Genomic DNA, 12930 nt, shown 5'->3' with positions numbered 1-12930 from the left:
CATCCTCTCGGCTAATCCATTCAATTGGGGTGTCTTTGGTGGGGTCTTCTCGTGTCTGATACCATGAGTCTTACAATAGGACTCAATAGGACCTTGGTGATCTCCACCTGTCATTGTTGACTCGAACACACTTAAGACAACCAGTTTCTCTTTCAACTCGAACATTAAACTCCTTAGCCTCCAAAACTTGGTATTCAGTCTTCAAGAGATACACCCAAACCTTTCTTGAATGATCATCCATAAAATTGACGAAGTATAATACACCTCCGAGAGACTTCTTAGTCATAGAACATACATCTATATGCACTAGATCCAACACATGCTTCCTTTGATGTGAATGACCCAATCTAGAGAATGCTACTTTGTGTTGCTTTCTTGCATGACAATCAATACATGACTGAAGATCCTTACCAATAACATCAGAGAGGATTTGCCCTTGGAAGATGATTTGCAGTCCCTTCTCACTTATGTGCCCAAGCTATTTATGCCACAACTCTAGATTTTCTTTGTCGACAATGCCATTTGCTTCTCACTTGGTTAATTTTTCTTGCATAGTATACAAGGACCCTTCTTTCTTTCCTTGAGCCATTATCAAGCTTCCATGGGTCAACTTCCAATTTCCACTATTGAACTGGCTTGTCATTCATGTGTCATCCAGTTTCCCGACAGATATGACACTCAATCTTATGTTTGGAACATGTTGAACATCCTTCAAGCTAAGGATGCATCATGTTTCAGTCATCATGTCAACATTTCCAACACCAACATATTGCTTACTCCTTGGTTCCCCATTTTGACTTTTACCGAAATCACCACTTTGGTAGAATGAGAACCCTTCTTTATGTGGTGTGACATGGAATGAGGTTCCAGAATTGACAATCCATGAACATTCATTCTGTATAATAATAAAATATTATTCACCACATATCAAGAATACTTCTTTAGTCATGGTGTTCGTAGCTGTATTCTCCTTGGTAGTGCCGATAAAGATAGTAATCCAGAAAGGCAGAAATCAATTACTAATAATTTATTATATTTAGATGGTAATCGTAATTATATTTATCATTAATTTTATATTTATTATTATCATATTTATCATTAGTTATATATTTATTATTATCATATTTATCACAATATATTACTTTGTTTATCATTATATTTTTCATATTAATTCTCGACAATAAATATAAATAAACTTGTTAGCCTTAAACAATCATCAATAAATAAATAATTATTTTCTATTTATTCTTTTTCTTTTTATTTCTTCCTATGTCTCTATGTTTCTAACATGATATCAAAGTCATATTTCTCTTTACTCTTATTTCTCCTCTTTAAATTTCCCTGGTATGTCAATTTCTTCACTTTTTCAAAGAGTTCCTTCTACTTCTACGCCACCCTTGTTACATAGTCCCTCCTTTCATTCATCTTCCAAAGTTATTCTAAATTTCTCTTTCTTTCATGTTTATTTATTTCTATTTTGTTAAGAATATAATCAAAATTTCACATTAAAAATATATGAAAAAGATCATACGTTTATAAGATGAAAATTCTCTCCATTAGTATGAGACCTTTTGACAATCAACAATATGTGAATTTTTTTATCCTAACAAGTAGTATCAAAGTCATGATCAATATCCACCATGTGGGTGGAATAATGGCCTTGAACAAAGGAGGTGGGGGCCCTAGAGGAGTGAACTCTAAACGAAAAATCCAAGAAAGTCAAGGGTGACCGGATGCTTAGCAAAATTCCTAGGAGAGTGAACCCTATGTCATGAAAAGTCCCATATTGAAAATACATGAAAAAGATTATGAGTTTATAAGATGAAAAATAGATATTGAAATAAAACCTTTTAGATAGATCCCAAAAATAAATTCATGAGGGCTTAGACCCAAAATGGATAATATTATTGTAAATATATGTGAATTTTTTTGGTGTTAACAATAAGAACCCTTCTTTCTTTCCAGGATGTCAACCTCCAATTTCCACTATTGAACTAGCGTGTCATTCATCATGACATGTCAAACATCCTTTAAGCTAAGGATGCATCATGTTTCAGTCATCATGTCTAATCTTATCCGGAAGCTGAGTCGAACAGACCGTCAGATGAGGTGGATAGAATGTTGACCGAATAGTAATGTCCCAAAAGGAGGTATGCTGAGATGACCTCTATGTTGACTAAGTTGTCATAAGTTTTCTTATCAACGATACCTGCAGCCAGCAATCGAGTCGTCCCGGTCCCTAGTACCTCGATGCTCGAGACAGATCCAATGAATATATAAGTAACAGACTAATACTATAATTAAAATGAATGGAGAGTGAGAATGGAGAATGTACCCTGGCTCAAGGGGCACCTCAGGTGGATCAGTGAGCTGGACAGGACGCTACTCGAGTTGTCGGGACCCAGAATAATAGATGAACGAGAGTCGGATGTGGAGTTGGGTCTGGCGGCACGAAGCCGAATGAGACCTAGATCCGGAATATGACATGCAGGCAAGGACCTAGCAGCAACACGTATACTGGGATATGACATCGACACGCAGGTCGAGATATGATATCGGCATGCTGGACGGGAGATGATAGTGGCACGCAAGCTGGGTTGTGACAACGGTACACGGGCCGGGATATGATAGCGGCACGCATGCCGAGACATAATGATAGCTCAAAGGCTAGACTACAATGTTGGAACATATCAAGAGGCTAAGGCCACGATACTCTGGAGGTCGGATCGACACTGAGATTGTACAACAACATGGATCGAAGGTCAGATCCACGTGGGAAGCATATGGTAGTGTGGATCGAAGATGGTGAATGTTGGCTGGTCGGATGAAAGGCGGGGGCACCGGAAGGTCGGATCCAACAGTGGGTGTCGGGGAAACGACGCTGACAACTAGGGGTTGCTCGCCAAGGGCTATGGAGTGGCGTCGACGAAAGACACTATGTTCCCGCGTGAGGGACGATGAGGGACAAGAGGATATTGCCGAGGAGGGATAGACATTAGACTGTGTGGTCGATAGGCAAAGGGTTGGCCGATGGTGAGGACTGTTAGATGGAGGAGTCTACTATGATAACACTATGCCGGCGATGGCCAGCTGCGGGAGGATGAGAGAAGGCTATCAGCAAGCAACTGTTGATGCTAGAAGGGAGAGAGAGACACGACTTGTCGGTATGTGCTCGTGCAGCGGCGGTGGCGTGCGCCTGCGCGATGGTAGAGGCGTGCGTGAACAGGAGAGAGGAGGCGCCGAGGGAGACAACGTGACGACGCCGGCATAGAGAAGGGAGGAGACGTCAGCGCGCGTGGTTATAGTGGCGAGTCGGGAGGGAGAAAAGGAGGGGAGCGGCGGTCGGCGCCGGCAAGGAGAGGAGCGTGAGGAGGAAGTTGGCCCCCCTATGTGTCGACAGAGAAAGCACAAAGAAAAGCCTCCCCTTTCAACAGTGTCTATTCCTCCTTAAAGTCCTACACAGTGAAAAACCAAGATGTCCCTCCTTCCCCTCTTAATTTCTCCTGGGTCATTCACCTATATTCGTATCACAAGTCTTCCATTCAAGTCTAGTCGAAGGAGACGTAAGTCCGACTGAATAGACCTAGCCTAACGTAAAGCGGAATCACTCCTGAATGCAGAGTCAAATCGTTGTGCCTGTTGTATAACGTCAAACAAGTAGCTACCGCGATGTCGAGCAAGTGACTAAAATAATACTAAGCGAGCAACGAAAGAATGCTGAACGTGCGTATAAATGGAATAAAGTAAAAAAACCAAGTAATATCAAGTGGGAGATCAAAGAAATACCGATCGAGCACTAGGAAGAATGCCGAGCGGGTGGAAAGACGATGGGCAAGTGGTTTGAGCACGCGACCAAGAAAATACCGACTGGGCAATCGGGAGAACACCGAGCGGGTGGAAAGACGATGATTGAGCTGTCACAAGGGCACAACCGAGAGAAACATTGAGCGATAGGCCAACTGGAATAAAGTGAGTAGCCGAGCGAACAACCGAGCGATACTAATCAGGCGGCTACAAAGACACTGACCGGATGACCAAAAGAATGTCGATCAGGCATCCGAGAGGAAGTCGATCAAGCGTCTGAAAGAATGCTGGGTGAGTGGCCGAGTGGTACCAGTGAGTGATCGAGCGAACGGCCAAACAATTCTAATTGAGTAGCTACGAAGATGCCAACCGAGTGAACGAAAAAATGCCGAACGGGCGATCGGGAGAACACCGAGCTGGTGGAAAGACGATGGGCGAGTGGTGTCAAGCGCACAACCGAGAGAAACATTGAGTGACAAGCCGACTAGAATAAAGTGTGTAGCCGAGCGAACAACCAGGCGATACCAATCGGGCGACTACAAAGACACTGATCAAATGACCAAAAGAATGTCAACCAAGCATCCGAGAGAAAGTCGATCAAGCGTCCGACAGAATGCTAGGCCAGTGGCTGAGTGGTACCAATGAGAGGCCGAGCGAACGGCCAAACGATACTGATCGAGCGACTACGAAAATGCCGACCGAGTGATCGAAAAAATACTGAACGAGCGACAGAGATAATGCCAACCGGATGACCACAAGGATGTTGATTAGGTGTGAAGCATGTGTGCTTGGTGAGCTAAGTCAGGCGCAGATCCTGAGGGATCGAAAGGCACAACATCGCTGCATCGAATGGGCGTGAAGCCCATGAGATCGAAGGCGAATGCAAGAGGGGGCAAAGCTAGGGAGTCGAGTGGGTGCGAACCCCGTGAGCCTTGCGGCGAGTGGGACGAGTGCTAACTGAGTGACAAGTGCCAAGCAGAGCAATGAGTGAAACGTGAACGGTGAGTGCCGGGCAGAGGAGCAAAACTCGACTGACTAGTCGTTGCGCTCGACTGAGAGGTTATTGGTCGTGAGAGCTATGCTCTCTTATAACTCTCAATGGGGCGAGAGTCTAGAGAGCCGAACGGGATGTTGTTGGTAGTGAGAATATGCTCACTTATAACTCGCACTGGGGCGAAAGTTTGGAAAGTCGACCGGGAGGTCGTTGGTCGTGAGAGCATGCTCACTTATAACTTGTGTTGGGGCGAGAGTCTGGAAAGTCGACCAAGAGGTCGTTGGTCATGAGAGCATGCTCACTTATAGCTCACGCTGGGGCGAGAGTCTGGAATGCCGATCGAGAGGTCATTGGTTGTGAGAGCATGCTCACTTAGGGTGAGAGCTTGGAAAGCCGACCGACAGGTCGTTGGTCGTGAGAGCATGCTCACTTATAACTCACATTGGGGTAAGAGTTTGGAACGCTGATCGAGAGGTTGTTGGTCGTGAGAGCATACTTACTTATAACTCGCGTTGGGACAAGAGTTTGGAACACCAATCGGGAGGTCGTTTATCGCAACAGCAGGCTAACCTGTAGACGTAAGAGGATGCAAAACCCCATAGGTGGAGGGTGCAGAGTATATAGTAATAACAGGGTGCAGAGCTTGTAATAGTAAGAGGGTGCAGAGCATGCTCACTTATAACTCACATTGGGGTAAGAGTTTGGAACGCTGACCGAGAGGTTGTTGGTCGTGAGAGCATACTTACTTATAACTCACGTTGGGACAAGAGTTTGGAACACCGATCGGGAGGTCGTTTATCGCAACAGCAGGCTAACATGTAGACGTAAGAGGATGCAAAACCCCATAGGTGGAGGGTGCAGAGTATATAGTAATAACAGGGTGCAGAGCTTGTAATAGTAAGAGGATGTAGAGCCCCATGGTGAAAGGTGCAGAGCCTATAGCACACCTGATCGAAGAACTTGGCCCCTAGTCCCTCATCGAGGAGTAAGGCCCCTCGCCTGTAATCAAAGAGCTAGGACCTTAGATCCTGATCGGGAAGTTGTACCGCGAGTCTTTGATCGAGGAGTTGTGTCCCTAGTATCTGATCAAGGAGCTGTGCCCTTAGTGTGCGATCAAAGATCTAAGGCCCTAGTTTTTTATCAAGGGACTAGGATCTTATTATCTTATTAAGGAGATATAGCAGATCCTATAATCGTAAAAAGGGAGAAGAGATTGTAACGTACCTGATCGAGAGTCATGCTAATCAGCTAAGGATCTATCTCGATCACTCGACTCTCGAATACTCGTGGAGTCAGGGAAAAAACATAATGAAAAAACTAACTTGTCAGCCAGCTGAAGCTCCAAGTCAATCCCTCGACTCCCGAATACCCATGGAGCGAGGGGAGAAGATAATATGATCATCAAGATCCTCCGGGACTGTGATAATGGCAAAGAACCTCCCGACGTCGTCAATCTTCACGTTCTAGAACAGGCGGAGAAGATTCTCATAGACAATGACAAATTTGATCCTGTCCGGAAGCTGAGTCAGACGGATCGCTAGGTGACGTGGATAGAATGTTAACCGAATCACGATGTCTTGGAGGGGGTATGCTGAAATGACTTCTATGTTGACCAAGTCATCAGAAGTCACCTGCAACTAACGACCGGGTTGCCCCGGTCGCTGGTACCTCAATACTCGAGATAGATCTAATGAAATTCAAATTCAAATTAATTAATATGAAATTTAAATTAAATTAAAAATAAAATCCCAATTTAATTCAAACTAAATTCACACTTAATCTAAATTCTTATTTTTTTCTTCCTACTCTTTGTAGGAATTTAAGTGAATATTGGATAGTGATTGCTCTCGACACATGACCGGGGATTAAACAATGTTCACAAATCTGACATTCAAAAGACTAAAAATAGTTACCTTTGTAAACAACGACAAACTTAAGGTAATTGGAATAGGCAACATTAAACTAGAATCTAACTTTATTATTCATAAAGTACTACTTATTGAAAATTTTAAATTTAATTTACTCGGTATTAGTCAATTGTGTGATTCAGAATATAAGGTTAGGTTCATATCCGAATGTATAATTAAGCACATAAAAGACCCTACAATAAAATTAAAAAGACTTAGGAATAATAATATTTATATAATTAACCTTGCCAACTCCTCACTTAAATATCACTTGACACAGAAAGAGAAAACCTGGTTGTGGCATAGAAGCAGTGTTCGAAATTGCGCCCTAGGCGGCCGCCTAGGCGCTGTGCGGCAGGCTGCCGCGCCGGAAACCAGCGAGGCAGAAGCCCTAGGTGGCTGGGCCGCCTAGGCGGTCCTCGGCGGTCCTCCGCGGGCTTCGGCGGGTTCGGGGGGCTCGGCGGGCCAAGCTTTTTAAGGCATGTTAAACCCGATTTTTAGGTATTTGTCAGGCGTTCGTTTGTTTCATCGCCCCGACTCTTCGCCGACTGTCTGTCTTCCCTGATCGCGTTGCTTCCGGTAAGTTTTTGTTTCTGTTCATTTTTGTTTCATCGCACTTTTTTTGTTTCTCAAATCTTCGTCGCGGCAACACCGGACGCATCGCAGGTGTCAGACGCTGCCGGACGCGTCCGGCGTTGCTCGGCGTTGCTTCGAGCAACGCCGGTAGAGTCGCGATGCTTCTGGCTGTGCCAAAAGCTTTCCGCGCGACGCAACCAGCGTCGCTGGAAGCAACGCCGGACTTCGCCGGACGCATCAGACTCGTCCGGCGAAGCTTCCGACAGTGTCGGAGACCTCCCGCGAGCCGTCGGTGGCGGCCCGTGGCGTCCGCGCCATCGCGCGAGTCGCGAGACTCGCGACAGAGACGCGTTTTTAGCGTTTTTTTTCTTTTTTTAATTTTTTTTAGATTTAATAAATTAAAACAATTCCTAACTCCTAACGGGGATAATTTTAATAATAAGGTTGAGTTCATAAACCCTAATAAAATTAAGATCCCAATTAAATATATTTAAAATTTATCTTTTTTATAATAAATATTATTAATTTATATAAAACAAATTTAAATACATAAAATTATATATAAAATTCTAATAACCATTATTAATTTATATAATCATATTTAAATATATATAAATAATATATTTAATTTTTTTAAATAAATAATATTAAATATTAATTTATATATTAACATATTTAAAAAATTATAATAAATATTATCATTTATCACTTTATCAGATTTAAAAATATAAAAATATTTAAAATTAAAAAACATATAATACATATTAATAATTCATAAATTAATAAATCATATTTAATTATTTATAAATTATAAATTTTATATATTATAAATTTATATTAATTGGATTTATACATATTAAAATTATATTAAAATTTTAAAATTTTTAATAAGTATTATTAATTTATATAAATCATATTTATAAATTTTATAATTTATATATTATAAATGTATATTAATCGGATTTATAAATATTAATTATTAAAATTATATTAAAATTTTAAAAATTCTAATAAATATTATTAATTTATATAAATCAGTTTTTAAAATATGAAAATTAAATTAAAATTTTAAAAATTCTAATAAATATTATTAATTTATATATAAGTATATAACAGATTTAATAATATAAAAAAAATATTTAAAATTAAATTTATTTAAACAAATATCTAATAAATTTTATTAATTAGATTAAGATATATAAAAAAATATTCTCAGACTTGTTAATGACTTAATGTTATATTTCATATTTTCATTATTTTGTATTGTATATTTGTATGGTATAATTAAATTTTATTATCATATTATGTCTTGTTATATATAATTTTTTTTCCTTCAGATTATCTGTTATCAATGGCAAGCAATCCATCTTCGACAGCATCTGTCACTCAACCCGAATCCGGAATTCTTAGAAGAAAATCAAATGACATCGGATGGGAGTTTGGGATATTGATTGATCCTAAGAACCTCGACAAAATTAAATGTAAGTTATGTGGAAAAGCAATGTCAGGAGGAGTATATAGGATAAAGGAGCACATTGGAAATATACTTGGAAATGTATCGGGTAGTCGAAAAGCATCTCAAGAAGACAAAAATAAGTACAAACAGGCTATTTTAGAAGGGAGGAACAGAAAGAAGAACAAAATAATGGAAAAACAAAGTTGTAGAGCAGAGGTGGCTATTTCCCTAGATGAAGAAGGTCTTGAAATTGAAGGGATGGATGGAGTTAAAAAACCTCTTCCACTTGGCCCCATGGATAGATATGCATCGGCAATTGCTCCAGAAAATGCAGGCTCCAGTGGAAGTAAAGTGCTTCGCCAAAAAAATATAAATGAGGCTCTTTTCAAAGAGAGAACTCAACAAGTTCAACAATATGTTGGGAGATGGGTTTATGAAAATGGAATCTCATTCAATGCTGTCGATAATGATAGCTTCAAGCAACTAATGGAGGCAGTGGGTCAATTTGGACCAGGATTCAAGCCTCCAACTCAATATCAACTTAGGGAGCCACTATTGAAAGCCGAAGTTGAAAGAACAAAACAATTGCTGAAGAAACATGAAGAAGAATGGGCAAAGAATGGATGCTCGATCATGACAGATGCATGAAGTGATAGAAAAAGAAGAAGCATCTTAAATTTGTGTGTTAATTGCAAGGAGGGTACTACATTTTTAGAGTCTAAGGAGTCTTCAGAGGAGGCGCATACAGCTGAACATATTTTTGAGTATGTTGACAAGTGTGTTGAACAAGTAGGAGCTCAGAATATTGTTCAGATTGTTACAGACAATGCCACCAACAATATGGCTGCAGCTAAATTGATGAGAGAAAAACGACCCGGAATCTTTTGGAGTTCATGTGCAACTCACATTATTAATCTCATGCTTGAAAGTATTGGCAAACTTCCATGACATAAAAAGGTGATTGAGCAATCCAAGGCTTTTACCATTTTCATCTATGTTCACCATAAGACTTTATCATTAATGAGAAGTTTCACGAAGAAGAGAGACATAGTCCGACCAGGAGTTACCAGGTTTGCATCAAATTTCCTCACATTACAAAGTTTGATTGAAAAAAAAAGCTAGTTTAAGGGTCATGTTTACAAGTGATATGTGGGAGAAATGTAAATGGTCAAAAACAAAGGAAAATTGGCTTACTCTATAGTGATGAGCATGAGTTTTTGGAATGGTGTGACACTTTGTTTGAAAATATTTGCTCCTTTGGTAAGAGTTCTTTGATTGGTAGATGGAGATAGAAAGTCATCGATGGGGTTTCTATATGGGGAGCTTCTTCAAGCTAAAGAAGATATCAAGGTGGCTCTGAATAACGTGGAATCAAATTATTAGCCTATCATAGTCATTATTGAGTCAAAAATGAAGGATAGACTTGATACATCATTGCATACCACTGCATTTTTGTTGAATCCTTATTTTTACTACAAAGATAGTTCTATTGCTCTTTATGAGGAGGTCGCGATGGGGATTTTTGAATGCATGGAAACTTTGCATGCCAATGAGTTAGATCTACAAGATACAATTATTAACAAGGAATTTCCAAAATATAGAAATAAGACTGGGTTATTTGGAAAAACATTGGCAGCAAAAGCATGTGAAAAAAATGATGATACATTTGATCCATGTGCATGGTGGAGTACATACGGTGCTCACACACCTAACTTGCTAAGGGTGGCATTGAGGATACTTTCATTAACTACAAGTTCATCTGGGTGTGAAAGAAATTGGAGTACATTTGAAGGAGTAAGTTTTAAACTTTCAGCCTACTTTAATTAAATTAGTTATAATTTTTAACGTCTATACTCTATATTCAGGTACTAACTATAGTATTTACTTTCTCTGTTTTTTTTAGATTCACACAAAGAAAAGAAATAGGTTGGATGCCAACAGGTTGAACAATCTAGTATTTGTCCAATTAATGCTAGATTGTTGAACAAACAAAAAAGAGAAAAAGAAAGAAATGTTGATGTCCTTCTTGCAAAAGATGCTTCAAAATGCACAAAGTTGGATTGTGGATGGTGGGGAAGATGATGAAGTTGAACTAGGTTCCAGGCTCACTTGGCAAATGGTTGATGAAGCAAGTGGAGCAAATGAAAATCTACAACCTCGAAGAAGTTCTAGATTGAGAGAACTTCATGAAGATGATTTTGAATCCAAGAAGAAGACGAGGATCACAATAATGATATTGAGTTTGTGTCCGATGAAGAACAAGTTATTGAAAATTATGGAGAAGAAGAAGCAGAATAAATATGAGTCTATGAGATATTATTAGTTGTATAATTTTGAACTCATTTTGTTAAGACATGATTTATGTTATTTAACAATTATATTTTGCTTAGTGGTTACTAGTTCACAATGCATTGTAATCTTGAATTGAACTATTGCTATTATTTTCTAATGTTCTACTGTTTACTATATGATTATGATAACTTACTGCATGTTCTATTGTTTAACTGTTTCTTTTACTCATATTTACTAAGCCTAGTATATTTCCTTTGCACAAAACTATTAGTTTTCTTTTATAGTTTTTCATTTTTTGGTATTGGAAAGTATGTATTTATTTCAGCATACATAGTTAGATCTTCATTGCTATAAAATTGTTTAAGACAACATTTAAAGTTGCATATGACATTGTCCATAGTCCACATGAAACAAGGGATACCGAGGAATCCGCCTAGCGGCGCCTAGTCCCCGCCTAGGCGGCCTAGGCGCTAGGCGCTGGTCTGCCGCCCGACTAGCGCCTAGCGAATTTTAGAACCTTGCATAGAAGAACATCCAATACTAACTTTAGAAATCTCAACAAACTAAATGGCTTAGTTAGAGGACTACTAAAACTACCCAACTTAAACTCAACAATCTATAATACTTGTCAACAAGGAAAACAAACTAAATCAACCCACAAACCAATTAATCAAACTCAAATCAATTCAATCATTAAATTACTACATTTAAATTTATTTGACTCACATGGGATTAAGTCCATAAATGAAAATTTATACTGTCTAATAATAATTGATGATTACTCAAGATTCACTTGGGTAAAATTCTTAAAAAATAAAGATAAAACATTTGAAATATTTAGCAACTTTTATAAACAAATTGAAAATAAAAAGATTTAAAAATCAAGAGAATTAGGAGTGATAACGGTGGTGAGTTTAAAAATCATAGGTTCACTAAATTATGCTTAGAAAATAGGTACCATCAAGAATTTTCGTGCTCTAACACACCTCAAACAAAATGAAATAGTGGAAAGGAAAAATAGAACTCTTCAAGAAGCCACTAGAACAATGCTTAATGAATATCAATTACCAAAATATTTTTTGCAGAAGTTGTTAGTACAACCTACTATGTACAAAATAGAATAATAATAAATAAGAAACATAATAAAACTCCATTTTAAATCTACTATAATCAATTACCAAATATTAAATACTTTAAGGTATTTGGATGTCTTGTTTATATATTAAACACAAGAGAATACTTAAGAAAATTCACCTCAAAAATAGAAAATGGAATCTTTATAGGGTACTCCCTAACAAGTAGAGAATATATAATTTACAATAAAACTACTCTAAGAATTGAGGAAACAACTAATGTAAAATTCGACGAAATTACAAACTCTAAAGAATCTAACTCAACTCAACCTCAATACCCTAACTAATTGATTTTATTAGAGTTAGTACTAACCTAAGGGGAGTAAGTGAAAATTTAATAGATGAATACGAAGATGAACAAAATCAATCACAGGAAAATGAATAAACACAAGTTGAGCTTAGAACAATAAGAGTTAGCTCAGACCACCCAATTGAAAAATATAGGTGACTCAAACCTAAGAATTCAAACTAGATCATCCTTCAAAAACCTAAGTCAAATATCCTTAATGTCCAAAATTGAACCCAAAATAATAGAAGAATCCCTACTTGACCCAAACTGGATTATGATAATGCAGGAAGAACTGACCAATTTGAAAGAAATGAGGTCTAGGACTTAGTACCACTACCTGATAATAAAAAGGTAATAAAAACAAAGTGGGTATTTAGAAATAAACTAAGTGAAAATGGGGAACTTGGTAGAAATAAAGTCAGACTAATTGTCAAAGGATTTAGTCAAGCAGAGGAACTTGACTACAATGAAACATATGC

Source organism: Zingiber officinale, chromosome 1A, assembly GCF_018446385.1.
Source record: "Zingiber officinale cultivar Zhangliang chromosome 1A, Zo_v1.1, whole genome shotgun sequence".
NCBI classification, from domain to species: domain Eukaryota; kingdom Viridiplantae; phylum Streptophyta; class Magnoliopsida; order Zingiberales; family Zingiberaceae; genus Zingiber; species Zingiber officinale.
The sequence above is the reverse complement of the archived record's forward strand: the minus strand, read 5'-3'. Positions refer to the sequence as shown.